This window comes from Bos indicus x Bos taurus, chromosome 3 (genome assembly GCF_003369695.1).
Source record: "Bos indicus x Bos taurus breed Angus x Brahman F1 hybrid chromosome 3, Bos_hybrid_MaternalHap_v2.0, whole genome shotgun sequence".
Classification (NCBI taxonomy): domain Eukaryota; kingdom Metazoa; phylum Chordata; class Mammalia; order Artiodactyla; family Bovidae; genus Bos; species Bos indicus x Bos taurus.
The window spans coordinates 15,702,259-15,724,989 of NC_040078.1; the positions used below are offsets into that span (position 1 = coordinate 15,702,259).

The following is a 22,731-nucleotide window of genomic DNA, read 5'->3' on the forward strand; positions in this document are numbered from 1 at the left end:
CAAGTTCATAAATATCTATAAAAAAGCTGCCTGGGGTTTTGATTGGGATTGCATTGAATCCCATAGACACTTTGGCAGAATTGGCATTTTAACATCCTTGAGTCTCTGACCCATGACTATGGTATATATCTCTCTACTTGTTTAGTTCTTCTCAGCCGTGTTTTGTAATTTTTAGTGCACAGATGTTGCATGTCTTTGATCAGATCTACCCCTACGTCATAGTTATAAAACTATTATTTTGTTGTCATTACTTATTTATTGCTAATAAGTAGAAATACAATTGAGTTTTGTATATTGATCTTGTATCCTGCAACTTCATTGAATTCACTTATCATTTCCAGTAGCTCTTTTAGAGAACTTCATCAAATTTTCTGCATTGATGATTATGTCATCTCTGAATAGAGACAGTATTTTTGTTTTTTGTTTGCTTTGTTTTGTTTAGTCACTAAGTCATGTCTGACTGTTTTGAGACCCCCTGGACTGTGGCCTCAGACTCTTTTGTCCATGGGATTTTTCCCAGGAAAGAATGGTGGACTGTGTTGCCATTTCCTTCTCCAGGGGATCTGCCTGACCCAGGAATAGAACCCATATCTCCTGTGTCTCCTGCATTGCAGGTGGATTCTTTATCGCTGAGCCACCAGGGAAGCCTACAGGCAGTTTCACTTCTTTCTATTATGGATGTCTTTTATTTCTTATCTTGTTGTGCTGACTAGAAACTTCAGTACCATCATCAGAATAGGTGATGAATTTGGATGTCACTCATTCCCAGTCTTGGGCAGAAAGCCCTTAGACTTTAACCATTATGTATGCTGTTAACCATAGTTATTTTTGTAGATGCCTTTTATCAGACTGGGTAGGTTTGTTCTATTACTGGTTTGCTGAAGGTTTTTAATCAGGAATGTATGTTGGATTTCATCAAATACCTTTGCCACATCTAAAAATATCTTTTTCTTTTTACGTTTGTTATTAATAACATAGGGAATTATATTGATTGATTTTCAAGTGTTAGACCAACTTTGCCTTTGTTGGCTAAATCTCACTTGATCGTGGTATTTTATCCTTTATATACATATATATATATATATATATATACACATACACATACACATATATACATATATATATATATATATATATTCTTTTCATATATAGCAAAATTCAATTTGCTAAATTTTGGTGTAGAATTTTTGTATCCATGTTTGTGAGGAATTTTGGCCTTGTTTTCTTTTCTTATAATGCCTTTGTCTTATTTTGGTATCAGAGTAATTCTAGCCTCATAGAATAAGTTAGGGGTACTTCCGCCTCTTCAATTATCTGGAAGAGTTTGCGTAAAATTGGTATTATTTCTTCCTTGAATACTCGGCAGAATTCATCAGTCAAGACAAGCAGGGCTGGAGTTTTGTTGTGGGAAGATTTTAAACAAGGAAATTCCCTTAATAAATATAGGATTATTCACATTATCTATTTCTTTCTGTATGAACTTTGGTAGTTTGCGTCTTTCAAGCCATTTGTCCATTTCATTTAAGTTGTCATATTTATTGGCATAGAGTTGTTTTCAATATTTCTTCATTATCTTCTTAATACCTAAGACTATGGAGGTTTGTTACTTTCTCAGTCCTGATGTTGATGAATTTTTGTCTTTCCTCTTTTTCCTGATTGATTTGGCTAGAGATTCATCAATTTTTTAAAAAATATGTTACCAGTTTATTTAAGGATATACAGAGATACACGGGGCAAAGTCTGGGAGGGTCCCAAGCACAGGAGTCTTTGTCCCTGAGGAGCTGGGGACCATTGTTTTACCACAATATGGTGTGTTCACCAACCTGCAAGGTCCCCAAACCCCGTGCGATTGGGATTTTATGGAGGCTTCCTCATGTAGGCATGATCAATTTTAATTAACTCCATTTCCAGCCTCTCTCCCCTCTCTGGAGGATGAGGAGTAGGGCTCAAAACTTCAGGCTTCTAATCACAGCTTGGTATTTCTTGTGACCAGCTGTTATCCTGGAGTCAGAGATTCATCAATTTCATTAATGTTCTCAAAGATGCAGCTTTTGGTTTGATAGATTTTTTTCCCCTAATTTTTTAGGTTTTCTATTTCATTGATTTCCACTGATACTCCTTTCTTTCATTTGCTTAGGTTTTTAATTTTCTCTTTTTTCCTTAACTTTTTCTTTTAAAATATGGAATGCGTTCACCAGTTTGCCTGTCATCCTCACCCAGGGGCCATGCTAATCTTCCCTGTATTGTTCCTGCATTGGCAGGCGGATTCTTTTCCACTAGCGCCACCTGGGAAGCCCTGTATGGTTCCAATTTTAGTATATGTGCTGCTAAAGCGAGCACCCCAACTTCTTAACATTAAAGCTAAAGTCATTTGTTTGTGATTCTTATTCTTAAAAAAATTTTTTTTTGGCTGTACCTTGCGGGACCTTAGTTCTCTGACCAGGGATTGAATCCGCACACCCTGAAGCGGAAGTGCAAAATCTTAACCGCTGAACGATTCTTTATTCTTTTCTAATACACTATTTGGTGCTATAACTTTTAAGTATTGTTTCATGGCAAATTATAATTTGTGTGTTTTCTTTTCATCCAAAATACTTTCTGTTGTCCCCTTTGATTTCTTCTTTGACCCATGGATTATTTGGAGGTGTGTTATTTGGTTTCCAAATGGTTGCGGATATTGCTGAGATCTTTCTGTAATTTTTTTTGCACTTTGTACTGGGGTACAGCCGATTAACAATGTTGCGATAGTTTCAGATGAACAGCCAAGGGACTCAGCCATACATATACATGTATCCATTCTCCGCCAAACCCTGCTCCCATCGAGGCTGCCACATAACATTGAGCGGAGTTCCATGTGCTATACAGTAAGTCCTTGTTGGTTATCCATTCAGCGGTGTGTACATGACCATCCCAAGCTCTCTTACTATCCCTGCTGCTGCTGCTGCTAAGTCGCTTCAGTCGTGTCCAACTCTGTGCGACCCCATAGACGGCAGCCAACCAGGCTCTCCTATCCCTGGGATTCTCCAGGCAAGAACACTGGAGTGGGTTGCCATTTCCTTCTCCAATGCATGGAAGTGAAAAGTGAAAGTCAAGTTGCTCAGTCGTGTCCGACTCCTTGCGACCCCATGGACTGCAGCCTACCAGGCTCCTCCACCCATGGGATTTTCCAGGCAAGAGTACTGGAGTGGAGTGTCATTGCCTTCTCCACTTACTATCCCTACCAGCCCCCATCTCTTGCAACCGTAAGTTCATTTTCTAAGTCTGTGAGGGTTTTGTTTGTTTGTTTGTTTTGTAAGTAAGTTCATTTGTATCATTTCTTTTTAGATTCCACATATAAGGTATATCATATGATATTCCCCCTTCTCTGTCTGACTTCTGTTATTGATTTCTAAGTTAGTTTCATTATAGCCAGAGAATATTTTTATGTGACTTAAATTCTTTGAGACTTGCTTTAGGGCTCTGGATATAGTTTGTCTTGGTAAATGTCCTACGTGCACGTGAAAATAATGTGTTCTACTATTGTTGCCTGGAGGGTTCTGTAAATGTCAATCAGGTCAACTTGGTTGATTGTACTGTTTAAGGCATTTACATCCTAACTGATTTTTGTTTGTCCTCTTTATTTTTGTCTCTTTCCCCCTTTTTTTGTCTAGTTTTGGATTAATCAGTATTTTAAATAATTCCATTTTCTCTAATTTTTTTGCTTATTCACATAGTTACCAGTTTTGATGTTCTTCATTCCTTTGTGTGTGTGTATATATATATATATATATACATATATATATCTATACATGTTATCATTTTCCTTCTGTTTGATGGACTTCCTTTAACATATATAACTATAGTTCAGATCTCCTTTTGATGAAACATTTTAGGTTTTGTATGACTGAAAACGTCTTTATCTTCATTTTGAAGATTTTTCACTGGGTATAGAGTTCATAGTCTACGGTGCTTTTCTTCTTTTAAAAATATTTATCTATTCATTTTTATTCCCTTCGGCTGTGTAGGGCCTTAGCCGTGGCATGTGGGATCTGCGCTGCGTCACGTGGGGTCTCTTGTCCACGGATTCTCTAGCCGCGGCACGCGGGATCTGCGCTGCGTCACGTGGGGTCTCTTGTACACGGATTCTCTAGCCGTGGCACGCGGGATCTGCGCTGCGTCACGTGGGGTTTCTTGTACACGGATTCTCTAGCTTGGCGCTCAGCCTCAGTGGTTGCAGCCCGTGGGCTCAGTTGCTCCCCGGCATGTGGGATCTTAGTTTCCCCACCAGGGACTGGACTTGCGTCCCCACTAGGGAAGTCCGATAGTGCTTTTCTTTTAATACTTTAAAGATGTTGTTTAATAGTTCTCTGGCTTGAATTACTTATGACAGGAAGTCTGCTATTACACTATCCTCTTTCTTCTGGATATAACGTCTCTAAGTTCTCTGGCTTGAATTACTTATGACAGGAAGTCTGCTATTACACTATCCTCTTTCTTCTGGATATAACGTCTCTGGTTGCTTTTAAGGTTTTCTGTTTAGTCCTCTCTGATATTGACATCTCTGAGCATCAACCTTTCTTTCTTTTTTTTTTTTTTTAACAAATTATTTATTTATTTTGGCTCTGCTAGGTCTTCCTTGCTGTGCCCAGGCTTTCTTTAGTGGCATTCTTTAGTGGCAGTGGGCGGGGCTGTTCTTTGCTGCAGGGCTCAGGCTTCTCATCGCGGTGGCTTCTCCTGTTGGGGAGCACAGGCTCTAGGTGCATGGATTTCAGTAGTAGCAGCACACAAGCTCGGTGGTTGTGGTGCACTGGCTTTTCATTGCTCCGTGGCATGCGGAATTGTTCCAGACCAGGGATTGAACCCGTGTCTCCTGCACTGGCAGGCGGATTCCTATCCACTGTACCACCAGGGAAGTCTTCTGAGCATCAACCTTTCATTCCAAGTACTTGACAAATTGTTTCTGAACTGCATACCTGCTGGCTTCTCTCGAGCTCCGGGCCCATTTAACATGTGCATTTGGTTTGGCTCATAGACACCTGAATTTCAACATATCAAATAAGTGGTGTATCATCACCTTGCCCTGATCTCTTCTTCATCCTGCATTCCTTATCTTAGATAATTTGCCTTCACTGAGCTCCTCAAGACAGGAATTTGGGAATGACCCTCTTCTCCATCTTAATCTATTTTGTCACCAAAATAGATTACCAAAATTGTCACCTTGTCAATCCTATCTTCAACACCTCTCTAATTTTCCTCTTTCCCTCCTTTCTCTTCTTACTGCCTTAGCCCAGGCCCTTATCAGCTTCTTGGATTACTGCAGCAGCCTCCAAATTGATCTTCTTGCCTCCAACCTTGATACCATGCCATCCTTTCTCCATACTGGAGCCAAAGTGTACTTTTTTTTTTTTTAATAAGGTCACTCTCCTGTTTAAATCCTTTGATGCTCTCCATTTCCTTATCAAACTACCTCTCTTGGTTATAAAAATCCTTCAATCTATCTCCTGCTTAATTCTTTTTTTTTTTTTTTGTCTTCTGCCATCTCTCAAAGTGTCTTGCACTCAGGTGAATCCAAGCCATCTGGGATTATTTTCAGTTTCTACAAAACCATCCTCCAAAGCTTTATCTCTGCCTAAAGTGAGAATCTCTTCACTCTAGCCCCTGGTTGGCTCACCTCAGCCCCACCCATTTTTTAGGGATTGATCCAGGGGCCTCATCGGTGTCTACTGTCACAGCTCCTAGCTCTATACTATAATTGTCACTTAACAATTTAAAAAATTAATTAATTAATTTGGCCACATTGGGTCTTCGTTGTGGCATGTGAGATTTTTCTTTGTGGCGCGTGGGCTTCTCTAGTTGTGGCACACAGGCTCATTAGTTGTGGTGCCTGGGGCTTAATTGTTCCACGGGACATGGGATCTTATTTCCCTGACCAGGAAATGAACTCATGTCCCCTGCACTGGAAGGCAGATTCTTAACCCTTGGACCAGCAGGAAAGTGTCTTACTTAATTTTTGTAGAATTTCTGTGCTCCAGGCCCTAGATTACCCGGCACCCACTCTTTGGAGTTTCTGTTTTAGTGAGAGTTGGGGTAGAAGGCTCCAGCACTAAGTACATAGCCTCTGGTTAGAATTGAGCTAGTGCCAGGGAAGCTGCTGCTGCTGCTAAGTCACTTCAGTCGTGTCTGACTCTGTGCGACCCCATAGACGGCAGCCCACCAGGCTCCTCCGTCCCTGGGATTCTCCAGGCAAGAACACTGGAGTGGGTTGCCATTTCCTTCTCCAATACAAGAAAGTGAAAAGTGAAAGTGAAGTCGCTCAGTCACGTCTGACTCTTCACGACCCCATGGACTGCAGCCCACCAGGCTCCTCCGCCCATGGGATTTTCCAGGCAAGAGTACTGGAGTGGGGTGCCATTGCCTTCTCCGGCCAGGGAAGCTAGGACAGGGTATTAATGGAATGAATAACAGAGAACCAGCCTTAGCCTAGGGATCAGGGATGGCTTCCTTAAGGAAGCGATGGCTGCATGGGAGCTCTAGGGATGGGGAGGGGTTGGTGGTCAGGGAAGGAAGATGGTGGGAAGGGGTGTTGGTGGTATTCTAGGCAGAGGAACATCATGGGCACCCTGAGTGGTGAGGTCACCTGGCTCTCTGTAGAGCTGGAGGAAGCCAGTGAGGTGGGTGTGTGGGAGCAGGCGGGGAGAGATGAAGGGTGATGTAAGGGAGGAGAGTGAGGTCAGCCCCCCTGGGCCATGCTGCTGCACTGAAGAGGACTTTGGCTTTCATCCCAAGGGCCCTGGGAAGCCATTATGGGCTTTTAAGCAGAGGAGCAGGGCTTCCCTGGTGGTTTAGCAGTAAAGAATGCATCTGTAATGCAGGAGCCGCAAGAGATGTGGGTTCGATCCCTGGGTCGAGAAGGTCCCCTGGAGGAGGGCATGGCAACCTACTCCAGTATTCTTGCCTGGAGAATTCCAGGGACAGAGGAGCCTGGTGGGCTATAGTCCATGGGGTCTCAAAGAGTCAGACACGACTGAAGCGAATCAGCGTGCATGCAAGCAGTGGAGCAATATGATCAGATTCACATTTTCAAAGGATTTCTCTGCTGCCCTGTGCAGGTTGGGTGTGAAGGTGGGGGAGGTGACAGTCGGACCAATCAGGAGGTGTTGGGGTCATGGCTTGGACTAGAGAGGTGGAGAGGAAAAGAGGAAGATGTTGTAAGGCGTTTATGAGCCTGGGTCGGCAGGATCAGAAGCAGGAACTGAGAACGGCTCCCAGCATCTGGAGGGGCGTGTGGGTGGTGGTGACGGGGCTGTCTCTGCCTGAGATGAGGAATACGGGACAAGGGGATGGTTTTGGGATTGCAAAACAGGAGCCAGGTTGGGACAAAAGGGTGAGTTCCTTAAGGATGGACTCATCTATTGTTCACCTTGAATTCTCGGTATTAGGCTTAGCAGGGGCCCGAAGACTGTACATGGAGTGAACAGCAGAACAGCCGCTCTCAGGCCTGCTGACCTGCTTTGTCGGTTGAACGGCCAGCAGACAAGTGCTGCTCCTTGGATGACGGGGAAAGCCCTGTTATGTTCTTTCCCACCCAGCAGGTTATCTGCCCAAACAGACTGCTCCGGTGGTTACCCCAGATGAGAGCGGAGAGGCTCATGTGGGTAGGAGCGGGTGGGTGTGTGGGTGTGAGAACACGTGAGGGACACCGGGTGCCGGGGGAGCTTTGTACTCAGCATCTCATCACCATTCGTTCCCTTTGCTGCTCAGCTGGGGGTAGGGTCCGGCTGCCGCAGGGCGGCACTGCGGACCACAGACTTGGAACACTTCCCTGCTGCTAACACGTACCAGTCCCAGATTTCCCCAGAGGCTTGGGGCTCTGTTTTGCAGTCAGGGAGTATAACACACAGGAGGCTGAGATGCTGCCAAGGCATCTAAGCACAGTTCATCCACCCCCACCCCCATCTATGCACCATTCATGCATTCATTCATTTGCCCACTGTGTGCCAGGATCTGGGCTCCAGGTATATCATGGCAACCTGGCCCCAGCCCCCTGAGCTCATACACTTCACCTGCAAGCACACACCAGTGGTGCCACCATCACCACAGCCACCTTTAGGGTCAGTTAGCAGCTTCCAGAGCACATTGTCCTTGCTTCCATCTAAGCTGGCTGACATGCAGCACTTCCGGAATCCATCGATGATGCTGTTATTAGAAGCTTTACCTCTAACCACACATACGTGCTTGCTGGAGGTTCAGAGCAGTGATGCTGATAATGGTCAGAAACTGACAAGCACCCCAAAATAGTGAATGACTGAGCAAACTATAGACATAAGATGGGAGAGGAAGACTAACAAAAACACCGAGTAGGTAGGATTACGGAGAAGGCAATGGCAAGCCACTCCAGTACTCTTGCCTAGAAAATCCCATGGACGGAGGAGCCTGGTAGGCTGCATTCCATGGGGTCGGTTGTGACCGAGCGACTTCACTTTCACTTTTCACTTTCATGCACTGGAGAAGGAAATGGCAACCCACTCCAGTGTTCTTGCCTGGAGAATCCCAGGGATGGGGGAGCCTGGTGGGCTGCCGTCTATGGGGTCGCACAGAGTTGGACACGACTGAAGTGACTTAGCAGCAGCAGCAGCAGGTAGGATTATACTTATTTGTAGTACGATGGAATTTAATGTGTTGGTGAGATTTCCTTTTATGAAATAAACAGAACAGAAAGTCAGATACATACTAATTACAACTACTCTAAAACCTATGTACATACACCACGATCTCAATTTTATAAGGAAAACAGTCCATCGCAGAAGACTGGGATATGCCAAACATCAACAATGCCTGATTCAGATAGAGAGTATATACATGATTTTTTTGGCTTCTTTATTGTCTTCTATTCTTTCTAAACCTTTCATGATGAGGAAGCCTTTCCTATGAAAATTCAGAAAAGAAAATAAATGAAAACACTGGAACCTTCCTGTGTCTACACATTTACATAGATTAGTGATCTACTCCCAGGGATGTAAGAAGAGCTTGAATCTTAGGTGATTCCTAGATTCTATTGTTCATGTTTGTGATAAAACTGATATTTGAGAGCTGGACTCGGTGGGTGCTAAGTGCTCTTTGGCTCCAGTGTTCTGGGATTCAGTTTGATTCCACACAAGTTGAGCAGCTCACCATCTAGTCAGGGAAGCAGACTTATTTATTTATTCATTCATTAAGTCAACAAATATTTATGGCATTTCTGCTATGTTTGTGGCATTGCCCAGTTACTGGGGAACATAAATACATAATTACAATGCCATGTGAGAAGTGCCTCAAGAGAATTCCTTTTCAGAGTGTTAGGGGGCACCTAGCAGGGGATGCAGCTGACCCTTTGGGGGGTGTAAAGGGTCATGGAAGGAGGCTCATCTGAATAGGGTCTTGAGGGGTGAATAAGAGTTCTTTAGGCAGCAACTAGAGGGAAACAGAGCTTTTGCTAAGTTGACAGTTATTCCTGGAGAGGGTATGTGGGAAGATGGAATACACAGATTGCTTATAGACGCTTGTCCTCATCCCATCCACGGAAACCAGGATAAGAAGTGAGTTCAGATGTCAGAGCTCACAAAGTGAGAATAACTCTTTTGAGTCCCGGCTGTTTCTTCTTCCACCTTTAACTAGGAGTCAGGCGTATTCAAGGCCTCTTTGAGTAATGACCCCTTGACCCTTCAGTACAGCCTCGTTCAGGAACTGGAAACATCTGGATCCTGCTGGCTGGAAAAACATTGTGTGACCCCCGGATTTCTGTCCTCGTGCAGAAAGCAAAGCCAGCTATAAGAAGATTACCTAGGGCTGGAAATTCCAACCAGTAAACAAGAATCCTTGAAAAAGTGATCATTGGACATCTCCTGTCTGCCTAGTTCTGTGGCTTGTCTTTCTTCCCTTCTTTTCCCAGTTTCTCATCTCCTTTTCCTCCTTTCTCTCCCCTTTGTCACATCTACTTTCCTCCCTTTCTCTTTTCCATCTCTCTTTAGTCTCTTGTTCTCACTCTCTGCTTCCTGTTTCTCCGAGTGTTTTTGTCTCTCTTGCTTTGCATATTTTCTCTTTCTCTTTTCCCTTATCTCTTGCCTGTCTTCAGGTCAGGGTTTTCTGACCTGAAAGGGGTTTTCTCCATTGAAAGGGGCCCTGGCCTGCCTTTGAGGGGCTTTGGAGAGGGCAGAGTTGATGGGCTACTCTGAGTTTGTTTGGCCTTCTTAGACAAGCATCTCTCTTTAAGGAGTCTGAATTTAGAGCATGACCACATAAAGAGCCCTTTAATTCTGGCTCTCATATATCCCTACTTGAGCTGAGACATTTCCAGACAGATAATCATCAGGCTTCCTACAGGAAATTAAAGACCTTGATGCTGCGTAGCTGCTTGCCTCACCTGTGTGGCCTGTTAAGTTTCACAAAAGGCTTTGCTTCCCTGTTATGTGATAGAACACATCTCTGATAAGATTTCTTTTCCAAATCTCTCTAATGAAGGCGGTTGTGTGTGTCTTCTAGATAAGCAAGCTCACAATAAGGCCAGTGGTTTTCATTTTGGTGCAAGCTGGTGCCTCGCCCCTTTTTATCGGCGTTACAGGGATGCTGAGTTGGTGCATGTCCTCAGGTCCACACTCAGGGCAAGCATCCTTTTAATGACGTACATTTGGATCTTTGGCTAGCTTGCAGATACAGTACTTGACTCACGTCTTTCATGAATTCCCACTTTGTCCACACCCTCTGGTCAGCACCTTCCTTACAGGACAACAGGTCCCAATCTAGACAGCATGGTAATCCCACTCCCATGGGATTTCTCAGTGATTGGCTTAGGTCTGAGCATGCAACCCATTTTTAACCAGTGAGAAGTGAAGGAAGACTGAGGGACTGCTGGGACAGTTTTTCTCATTATTAAAAAGAGGTCCAAGGGACTTCCCTGGTGTTCCACTTTCCTAGTGGGCTCTGCTAAAACTCCTGGCTCCTAATGCAGGGGGCTCAGGTTCGATCCCTGGTCAGGAAACTAGATCCTACATGCTGCAACTGAGAATTCACACGCTGCAACAAAAGTCGAAGATACTGCATGCTGCAACTGAGCCCTGAAGCAGCCAAGGAAATAAATAAATGTTAAAAAAAAAAAGAGAGAGAGATCCAAGACAAGAGTGCTTCCTTTACTTGTCTTTGCGCTTTGAAGTGTAATGGTGGGACGCCTGGAGGGGCTGCAGCCATCGTGTGACCATGAGGGAGTGGCCAACATGCAGAAGACAGAGCAGAAAGTCAGAAAGAACATGTTCATGGTGACCCGCACCATCAAATTAATGGCCCTTGAAAGTGTCCTACCTTTGGAATTAGTGTGTGGGATACTAAATGTCCTTTTTTTTTTTTTTTGCCATGTGGCTTGTAGGACCTTAGTTCCCCAAGGAGGGACTGAATCTGGGCCATAGCAGTGAAACTGCCGAGTCCTAACCCCTCGGACAACCAGGGAACTCCCTAAATGTCTTTGTAAACTCTCTTGAGTTAGGGTTTCTTTACTGGCAACTGAAAGTATCTTAGCAAATACAGACAGGGAGGTCCAAGACGGGCCCACTGTGTCTTGTGAGGGAAGCGTGAGTTCGCTGAGAGAGGGGTGGGGTGGGGAAAGGAGCCTTGGGGTGAGCCTTGAGGCCCGCTGGCTCTGCGCTAGAGCACCAGCTTTGTTGCTTCTGCCTCTGACAAGTCACGGGCAAATCACTTAACCTCTCGGAGTTGTAGTTTCCTTGGCTCAGAATGAGTATTGAGTCCCACGTGGATGCTCAGTGATTGTCACTTCCCTTCCCACTAGGTATGTTTCTCTTCCAGTTATTTTTAAAGGGACCAGGAGGGGCCAGGCGCAGAGAGTTATTTCATGGCATTTCAGTGCTAGGGGGAGTTCATACAGAGACCGTTCTGAGTCCTTTCCCACAGTTGCTCCAAGTACAAATCACATCTCTAATGCCAGCAAGAGCGCTGAGGGGGAGGCAAATACACCCAATTCTCAATTCTCCATGGTGATGAGGGACGTGGATAATTGAAAACAGCAGATAATCCCCGAACCTGCTTTGAGTCACTGACTTCCACCACCTCCCCCACCATCACTTTTTCGGTACAGCTGACAAACTGCCGCAAGGATGCCCGTCTCTGCTCTCCTCTGGTGCATCACTCGGCAAAGCCGCTTCAGTACAGTCAAGGCCAGGGCGATGGGAGAAGCAAGGGGACTGACACCTCCCCCGCCCTCCGCCCCAGCCAAGAACAACTCAGAAGCTGCGTGACTAAGCTCGCCTTGGAGTTGGGCTCTGTCTACACTTGGGCTAGTTTCTCCAAGCTCCTCCAGGTGGAAATGAGCCCCATAGATGCAGGTTCTTCACCTCTGATGGGCCCTATTCAGGCCAGACAGGGCAAAACTACACGTATGCTCAGAGATCCTCCCCTTACGTCATCATTTCTTAGGGCCAAGGGTGACTTTCCCCCTCCCGAACAATGGCATGAACTAAAATGAATTAGATGCATTGAATTTAGAGCTTTTGGATTTTTCAAGAAAAATTTTGGCTGTGTTGGGTCTTAGCTGTGGCACGTGGGATCTTTCAGTGCAGCACGAGGGCTCTCTAGTTGTGGAGCACAGGCTTAACTGCCCCGAGGTCTTCCCTGGTGGCTCAGATGGTAAAGAATCCGCCTGCAATGCAGGAGACCCCGGGGTCCATCCCTGGGTCGGGAAGATCCCCTGGAGAAGGGAATACTCCCTAGAGAGGAGCCTACAGTTGCAAGGAGTTGGACACAACTGAGCGATAAAGCACACAGATGGGATATGAAACATTAAGTGCAACTGCAAAGTCACTCATTTCCCGTCTTCCACTACATGTAAGATCTTCATTCCCTGACTAGGGATCGAACCCACATCTCCGGCATTGGAAGGTGGATTCCTAACCACTGGACCACCAGGGAAGTCCCCTAGAGCTTTTGGATTCTTTAGCCAGGTGACAGAACCCTTTTATTTACCAAAGCCTCCTTTCCGTCAGTGAAACACCTTCATATGAAAAGGATGAAAAGTGAGGCAAGAAAGATGAACATTTGAGTACCTATCACATGCTGTCTCTGTGCTAAGCACTTTGCATCTTTTACTTCATGGGGAGACCAGATCTTTCCAGTGAAAACTTGTCTAGCCTGAAGTAGGAGATACTGGCTGCTTGCTTGTCTCTGGTAACCTATTCTGGAAAATTCCTGCTTTGGTACCAATAACACAAAAATAAATCTTCTCCAGTCCTAGACCTGGGGTTCAGGTCTCTCAGGCTCTCTTGCAATCTTGTTCTTCTTCTCTATTCTAAAAATTTGATCGGACGAGATCTGTGGGTCTAAAAGAACTGGGCAAACTGAAATTTCTTGGTTGGGGGGCGGGTGCTAACCTTCTTGGCTTTTATTGGGAGATGCAGAAGTGCCCCATTGGCCAGAATCAAGGTTCAGAGCACAGGAAGCAGCTATGATAAGATCTAGGGGGCCTTCAGGGTAGGCTCTCATCCCTCTTTCTCATCTTTCCCTTCTATGGCCCTTCTGGGTGGTTTAGAAGCTCTCTAATGGAAGTAACAAGAAGTAAGTAGGAAGCCACTGGCCTTTCTCACCCTCTGCGGCTCACATCTGCCAGTTCCTGGAGCCACCAGGAGGCTTAATCACTAGGTTTGCAGGAGGAAAAAGCTATTATGCTAAGAAAGACGATTAGTGCTCACCAGGCCTCCCCGGGGCTCCCACCATGGGCCACAGGGATTGCCAGAGACGGTATTTGTCATAAAATCAGTGCTGGGAACATAGTTTCAGAGCAATCAGAGGAGGCAAGGTTTCCTAAATTGTGGGAAAAACTCCCCAGTTAGAATAATGGATTATTTTTGGCACATACTCTTTCTGAGAGGGCTTCCCCAGAGGCTCAGCAGTAAAGAATCCACCTGCAGTACAGGAGACATAGGAGACAATGGGTTTGATTCCTGGGTCAGGAAGATCCCCTGGAGGAGGAAGTGGCAACCTGCTGCAGTATACTTGCCTAGAGAATCCTGTGGACAGAGGAGCCTGGTGGGCTGCAGTCCCTAGGGTCATAAAGAGTCGAACACAACAGAGGGACTGAGCAGCAGCAGCAGCAGCTTTCTGAGACGCACAGCCTCGTCTCATTTCCTTTCTGTGTGTGCCTTTCAACACCAGATGGGAAAACAGCCAAGATGAGCGTGCCGGGCCTTTAGAGTCTGCAACTCAGTTATTTGATCTTGGGCAGGTCCCCTAGGCCTCTTGTTTCTCTTTGTTTTACAAGTTTTATTTGTTTTATTTTTGGCTGCACTGGGTCTTCGTTGCTGCTTGTGGACTTTCCCTGGTTGCGGCGAGCAGGGGCCGCTCTCTAGTTGCTGTGCTCGGACCCCTCACGGCGGTGGCTTCTCTTGCAGAGCACAGGCTCTAGATCTGTGGGCTCAGTAGTTGTGGTGCACGGGCTTTGTTGCCCCAAGGCATGTGGGATCTTAGTTCCTGGAGGGATCAAAACGGTGTCCCCTGCATTGCCAGGCAGATTCTTAACCACGGGGGCACCGTCTTGTTATCTGTATGATGGGGATGACAGGAACTGCCTAACAGAGGATCACCAGCTCAGTGAGAAGTGGGTTGCACAATGCCTGGGGCTTGGTGAAAGTGAAAGTGTTAGTTGCTCAGTCACGTACGACTCTTTGTGACCCCATGGATTGTAGCCCACCAGGCTCCTCTGCTCATGGAATTCTCCAGGCAAGAATACTGTAGTGGGTAGCCATTTCTTCTCTAGGGGATCTTCCTCATCCAGGTCTCCCGCATTGCAGGCAGAATCTTTACCGCCTGAGCTACCAGGCTTGGTAGGTGCCCCCAAACTGTTGTTAGAATTGGTTTCTGAACTATGGCTCAGGCCTGGTATTGTGGCAATGGAAGGAGTATCCTTGTGCAGCCCACATGCCCTTTCTCCCCATCCAAACGATGGGCGGCCTGGAAATTCAGAAATAAATTGTTCTCTCTTCTCTTGACCCTCCTGAGAGTCAACCGAGCCCATTATCAGGAAGAGAAGATTTCCAAGGTGGAGGGCAGAGGCCAGGACTGAAATGACTAGGCTGGCAGCCCACCTGATCTCATGGGGGTGTCCTATATGAGGTCTCCCCCCTTCTTTGGTGTCTTTCCTTTTATTAGAAAAACCTACCAGAGGCTCTGGAGCAGAAAGAGGAGTCCAGGCTGGGCTGTGGTTCCCAGCAGTGGGGACTTTGTCACAGTACCAAGTGTCCAGCCAGCGGTGCTTGGGCCTCCGCCTGTCTGGCACTGTAGACCCTCAGCATTCTAGCTCCAGCGTCTGTGAGAAGGGTTATCTTTGAGTGACCCTTGCTCCAGGATGGGGGGTTATTTGTGGTTCTCCCGAGGTGTCAGATGGAGTTCCACTTGTCATGAAGTCAGCATTGGAGAGAGTCACTGCTGGTATGTGAGCCCAGCTGGTTGTCCTGCATCCATTTTCTGGGGTGACCTCGTGCTCTTGTTTTCAAGGTAAGTCTTGGAATTTCCATTACAGGTCTGGAGGATAAACAGCTTTTCTGTTCTGCTTCATTGTATTTAATGGCTGAAATTGAAAATGAGAGAAATAGTGTAAATGTGGGGATTTGGAAAAGTTTTTGATCCTTCCCTTAATCAATCTTTTTCAACCTTTAAAAAAATATATATGTATAGACACATATGTATGTGTATGTATGTGTGTAGATCTCTATCTGTATCGTCTATATCTATCTCAAGCATCTTTGGGGGTAGAGATGGGGCTTCCCTGGTTCATTCACAGGCTTCTTCCAGGATATGGGAAGGGTTTTTTTTTTAGTGGTGTTCAGGGCACAGCTTCTTCACTCTCCTCTTTCTCCCATTAGAGTGGTATTATTTGCATATCCGAGGTTGCTGATATTTCTCCTGGCAATCTTGATACCACTCTAATGGCAGAAAGCCAAGAGGAACTAAAGAACCTCTTGATGAGGGCGAAAGAGGAGAGTGGAAAAGCTGGCTTAAAACTCAACATTCAGAAACTAAGATCATGGCATCCAGTTCCATCACTTCATGGCAAATAGAAGGGGAAAAAGTGGAAGCAGTGACAGATTTTATTTTCTTGGGTTCCCAAATCACTGTGGACGGTGACTGCAGCCATGACATTAAAAGACACTTGCTCTTTGGGAGGAGAGCTATGACAAATATAGACAATGTATTAAAAAAAGCAGAGGCATCACTTTGCTGAAAAAGGTCCTTATAGTAAAACTATGTTTTTTTTTTTCCCAGTGGTCAAGTATGGATGTGAGATTTGGATCATAAAGAAGGCTAAGCACCGAAGAATTGATACTTTCAAATTGTGGTGCTGGAGAAGATTCTTGAGAATCCCTTGGAGAGCAACACCAAACCAGTCAACCCTAAAGGAAATCAGTACTGATATTCATCTAAAGGACTGAGGCTGAAGCTGAAGCTCCAATACTTTGGCCACTCAATGAGAAGAAATGACAGATTGGGAAAGACCCTAATACTGGAAAAGCTTGAAGGCAGGAGGAAAAGGGGACGACAGAGGATGATGGCTGGATAGCATCACTGACTCAGTGGACATGAATTTGAGCAAACTCTGGAAAAAAGTGAAGGACAGGGAAGCCTGGTGTGCTGCAGTCCATGGGCTCACAAAGAGTCAGACACAACTTATTGACTGAACAACAATCTTGATTCCAGCTTGTGATTCATTCACCCCAGCATTTTGCATGATGTACTCTGCATGTAAGTTAAATAAGCAAGGTGACAATATACAGCCTTGTCGTACTCCTTTCCCAATCTGGAACCAGTCAGTTGTTCCCTGTCCCCTTCTTTAAAGGTTCCTTGTGGCCACTGGGGGCGCTGGAGGATGAAACTGGCTGTCCTTCCAACCAAAAGCATGTGGCTTTTGGTTGAAAACAGAAAGGATGTTCCACTTTGAACTCTCCTGTTCAGTTGGACCTGAGTCCATAGCTGTATGTAATCTCGCTCATGGTCTTGGTGACCTGGTCTGATGTGTAGATGGGCAGCCGTGGGATGGACACGGATAGCGGAGACAATGTTCTGATGTCGTGGTGGAGAGCCCAACGCCGGAAGAGAGCACTAGTCTCAGGATGGGGACAGTAATAGCAGCGGTGGTATCCTGATCTCTCAGAGGGCATGTTCACAGAGGTGATATGCTCTGGTTCTCACGGCAGGGACAGGATTTGAGGTGACAGTGCTCCTGTCACCTGGTGGGATCCTAATGGGTGGGTGGCAGTGCAAGCTCTGTTCCCATGGTGGGGAAACCAGTATGGTGATGATGCTTTGATCTCTTGGGGAGGATAAATGAAGGGGCTTATGTGGCAGGAGGGAGTTGGGATGCCTCTGCCTACAGGGCAGCAGGGGGCCCAGGAGTTGAGCTCAGAGAAGCTCCTGGACTCATGTTTGTTCTTATGTAAGAGCAAGAAGCCTGTCAAGGTCTTTCCTGCAGACACGGCTCACGCACACAGCTGTGGGGCCTCGCCTCTCCCCCTCTTCCTTTCAGAATCCTGCTTGAGAGACGCTGGCCACAGTGATTAAGTGTCTGATTTGATGGGGATCCTGTTAAGACACTAATGCTTTTCTAATTCTGGCTAAATCGACATTGGTTTTGTCGATCTACCTACAAAGGTTGAGCTTGTTGCTTCCAATTTCAAGTGATTTCCATCTTGTCACTGTGTCCTTCCCCCTTAGCCTGTCTAATCCCTGGGTTCTTCCAGCTGCCTGGTACCTCCTGCGAGGCTTCCTCCTGCCTCTGAGGCTTGGCAATTAGAAACAGACTCCAGCAGGGAGGGCGGCTACGGGATTATTATTGAGGAGGGAGAGCCTGAGCGCAGTGTCCATAGCAACCCTCCCGTTTTCACCTTTACCGGGAGAGGAGGAAGGCAAGGGAAGGCAGGGAGGCAGCGAGATGCCTGCCCTTTTGCATTATTCATATCAAAGTGCTGGGTGCAGAGGCCTTGGCTGTTGACTTTGCCCTGCACAGGTGGTGTGGGGACAGGGGACTTTTCCCCATCTAGTCACAGCGACTTGGAGTGGAGCTTGGGTATGGGGTGGAGTCAGTAAGAAAGCCGGCTTCCCAGGTGGCGCTAGTGGTAAAGAACCTGCTTTAACAACGCAAAAGACGCAGGTTCGAGCTCTGTGGTTCCTTCCAGCCCTCTCAGTCAGCGATTTTATGCTGGCTTCCTTAGGAAGATAATAGTGGTAATATATTCTTTTCCGATGATGAAACAGCTCGAGGAAGCTGCCAAATAGGAGCTACTTCTTCAAAACGTTCACAGAGGTGAATCCTGGCACTGAATGTAGTTCCTGGGTCTCCAAGGAAGGAGGCAGAAGGTTAAGGGCGTGGTTCTGTTTGGGGATCTCCCTCCAGGCTTCCCAAGGGGCCTGGAGTGCAGTGCTATGTGTACATGCCACCAGCAGAGGTCTCCACACTCCTCACAAACCCGCCACTGGTTTCCGTGCCCCAGGTGGGTGACGGGTGAGCATAGGCTGTGGCCTCAATCTCAAAGCCAGAGCTGGGCTGGGAGACACCACGACCTTCCTGCTTGAGCCACCACTGGTCAACTGGAGTCTGGGGAAGGGCTGATGTCATCGGTTGGCTCAAAAGCCTGGGGCCCAAGTCACTAGCCAGCCTCTGGGGACCTGTTCTCCACTCTCGACCCGAACTATAGGAGGGCCATTCATCCAAGGCTACAGAGTGCCTGGGGCCCTGGGCTGCCCTGGTTCTTGGCCTTCTCTTTGGCAGCTCAGGTGCCAGTTCTGGGTTTGGGAAACTGTTAGAGGTAATTTTTTTTCTCCTCTGACCTTTTGGGACTGAGACCAGGAAATGGACTTAATCAGTAAATCTTAATTGAGAGCATGCACTGTGCTAGGTACGGGGGATTCAGCAGTGGATAAAATAGACAGAAATTCCACCCGCAGGAAGCTGAATGTCTAGTCGGGGACAGCGGGGAGGATGCCATCACCTACACTGCAGTGTGGGGCTGGGAGTGGACACATCTACCCCTCCACTGACTTAGCCCTCAGTAGACTGGCCTTTGGACCTGCCCTGACTCTAGGGATGAGGCTCAGATGCTGAACCCTGGCCAAATGGGTCTCCATGGGCTCCACCCCAGCCACCAAAGTCAACCAAGGCCCTTGCACTTTCCCAGTCGACCTATGTATCACTTTACAGTTTGCAAAGTGTGTGCCCTTATCCTAGCTCCCTGTGAGCCTGGCCAGGCAGCATGGTGATGAGATGCTGGTGCCCTGTACCCTTATCTCATGCATTCTTTCCAGAGATCATATCAGCACCTTTTGTTTGACCTCTGTGCATGCCAAGTTGCTTCAGTTGTGTCTGACTCTTTGACTGTAGCCCGCCAGGTTCCTCTGTCCATGGGATTCTCCAGGCAAGAAGACTGGAGGGGGTTGCCATGCCCTCCTCCAGGGAATCTTCCCGACCCAGGGATCAACCCGTGTCTCTTATGTCTCCTGCATTGGCAGACGGGTCCTTCACCACTAGCACCTCCTGGGAAGCCCCAGAGACCTTTAACTCCTCTAAAAAACAGACCCATCCAGACTGACTCATCTGGCCAGAACAGCGAGTTCTCACACCAAAGCCATGGAGAAAGGGTCAGGAGAAGCATTTAAAAATGTGTCTCGATTTTCACAAGACGACTGTGGAGGGAGGCATGACTGGGTCCAGCTTTATGGGCTCAGAGTGGTGCCGTGTGGTCACTGGCAGGAAGACGGTGGCTCTAAAGCAGACAGATTGGAGTCCCAGCCTGAGGCTCCTCTGGCTCCGCCACCTGCCTGCTCACTCTGTCTTCTCTTCGCATCCAGAACCAGCCCCGCCGGCCACACGGTTTTTGGAGCAGAATCGTCACCCTTCCTTCACCCTTCTCTGTGAAGCTGCTTTTATGAAACTTCCCCAGGTCCTTTTGTCAGAGGGGGTTTCACGGAGAACCTGGTTAGAAGTGGAGGGCGGGAGGAATTGTCTTCTGGAAGGGGACGAAGCCCGGTGGCGGTGACTGAGTGGAGAGGTGACTTGCAAGTGGATGGTCCAGTTTGGCTCAAAGCATGACCTCTTGCCTTCTTTGACAACAAGCGAAAGCCAGTTGACTTCCCTGGAACTTAACTCAGTTCCCCCATCTGTAGAATGGGGCTACTAATTCAACCTCACTGGCTTATGGGGACCACACAAGCACAGAGCAGGCTTTCAGTGAATGCACCAGGGCATGAGATGTTAAGCCGTACATCTCTTTTGTAGCGAGATCCATGCAAAGCACAGAAGTTTCAATTTTTCTTCGGCAAAGCAGGATCCTGGAGGAGATGGTATATGCTGCCGTAGATGGCTAAGAGCGGCTGGTGGGTGCCCTGGAAGCAGGTAGGGTGTGCTATGGTCTTGCCTCACTCTTTCTGCCATGGCTTGGGGGAGGCTGAGTAGGCTTGAGTTAGGAGAGCCCTTGTCCTGGGTCTGGATGTTCAGGGACTCAGAGAAAAGCACGGATGAGGGATCTACACCTACAGATGGGACCTCACAGTGGCCAGGGGTGCAGGTAAGAGGTAAGCACTGTTTCCAGGGTCACAGTGCCCTGGACTCTCACTCAGGCATCAGTTCACTCACTCACCTCCCAGTTCAACACACAGTCTGGGTGCGAGGTGCGGTGCGGTGTGGTGTTGTGTGTGTGTTTTACAATTCACACTACAGGCTCCTGTCACCGAGCTGCTTGTGGGTGTAAATTAAAAACAGGGGAGGAAAGACATGCATACAGAGGACTCCAATACAAGGCAAGGGGTGAAAAATATCCCCAGAGAGATACAAATAAAGTGCTAAGGGAATTCAGGAGAGGGAGATGGTGTCAAACTCGGGGGGAGAAGCTGAGGAGGGGGTGTCTGGGAAGGCTTTGGGTGGAGGCAGCACTGTGCTTTCCTTAAATTCCAGTGGGATTGGACACTGAGTGGGCTGGAGCGGCCTTCCAGGAAGCACGAATGGGGAGCGTGAAAGAGCATGAGTCTGGGGTCAGAAGGATCCAGGTTCAAATCCATGACTAACTTACGAACTTGAGCGAGTCACTTCAGCCTTTCTGCATTTTAGTTTATGGGGGTGAGAGTGTAAAGGCTGGAGCGATAAACCCTTCCTGGCTTACTTTCCAGGGCTGCCAGGAAGTGCAAATGGAGTACTTTATGTGAAAGCAGTTGGAAAACTATAAAGTGCTATGAAAACGCAGGGGCTGTTTTTATTTTTAAAGCATTAATTGATTCAGCAACAAAACTCCTAGGTAAGAACACAGTAATGACTGAACCTGGATGGGCTAGACAGCAGTTCAGCTCAAAGCTGTCTCTAACCCAATCATCCAGGGTCTGAGGAAGTGTGGTTGATCTTTGTACTTTCATCCCTGGAAGGTTACGGTTAGCCCTTAACCACCACAAACTTTCTCAAAAATCCCACCATTGTCTGTTGTTGTAGATCATCTGAACTCCATCCATCCACCTATTTGTCTGTTCAGCCAGCCAGCCAATTTACCAATCTATCCATTCACCCATTCACCTATCCATCCATCCATCCATACAACAAACCTATAATGAGGACATCCATGGCCAGATACCCTGCTCAGTGTTGGGGATACAGAAAAAAATTAGACCCCTTCTCTGGGCTCAAGAACTCTACAGCTTAGTGGGAAAGACAGCCATATAAATCATATATCATTACTCTTTCTAAACCCATTTTCAGTCAGTTCTACATTTTTGGGGGTAACAAATTCCAGAGACCACAGATTATAGGATTTTAAGGCTGAGTGATCTTTGAACTCTTTTTTATCACACTCATTTTACTGATGGGGAAATTGTGATTATTGTTTGTTGTAGAAAGCAATATGACTTCCTCTTATTTGCCTCCAAATGACCTCTCCAAGCTTTCAAGTTCAGTTCAGTTCAGTGAACCTTTATTAAACATCTATTGTGTGCCAGGCTCTGGGCAAGAGCTGCAGGTGTGGCAGTGAAGAAGATGCTGTTCCTGCCCTCAGGGATGCACAGTCTAGGGACAAAGGGACATGCAGAGAGATAATAGCTCTAGGGCTTGACAAAGACAGGGATAGAGGTGGGCACAGGCACTGAACACACAGGAGAAGGGTCCCTGCTCTGAATACGAGGAGCTTGGGAGAGGCTTCTCAGAAAGATGTCCTGTGAGCCATGTCTTGAAGGGCAAAAAGCAATGTGTTAGATGAAGATGTCCTGGAAAGGCATGCTGGGCAGAAGGCACAGCGTGGGCAAAGGCATGGAGGCTTATTGGAGGAGCTCCCCTGGAGTAGGAAATGGCATTCCACTCCGATTTTCTTGCCTACAAAATCCCGTGGACAGAGGAGCCTAGCAGACTAGAGTGCATAGGGGTGCAGAGAGTTGTACACGACTGAGTGACTGACTATAGACTGGAGGAACCATATATGGTGTTTGGACTTAAGGGAGGAAGTGGTGCAGGATGAATGTGGAGAGGAGGGCAGGGGGAAATGGCAGCACACCCGAGGTGGAGCTGCTATGGCCAAAGGCCACCTCTGCCTTACTGGGTTTGGTGAGCATGCCCTTGTTTACTTTCTCTGTCCTCTCTGGGCTAAGAAACTCCAGCACATTCCCTTGGCCTTCCTCTTTACAGTCTTGGTCACTCAGTTGTGCCCAGCTCTTTGTGACCCATTGGACTGTAGACCACCAGGTTCCTCTGTCCATGGGATT

At 47.0% G+C, this 22,731-nt stretch overlaps 1 non-coding gene across 1 annotated transcript; it reads right to left on the minus strand.

The window, feature by feature from the left end:
- Positions 1-2,174: 2,174 nt before the first annotated feature.
- On the minus strand, positions 2,175-2,277 carry LOC113890582. The gene has a single exon (XR_003510545.1). It is a non-coding gene; the product is annotated as a U6 spliceosomal RNA (small nuclear RNA).
- Between the last annotated feature and the right edge of the window lie 20,454 nt (positions 2,278-22,731).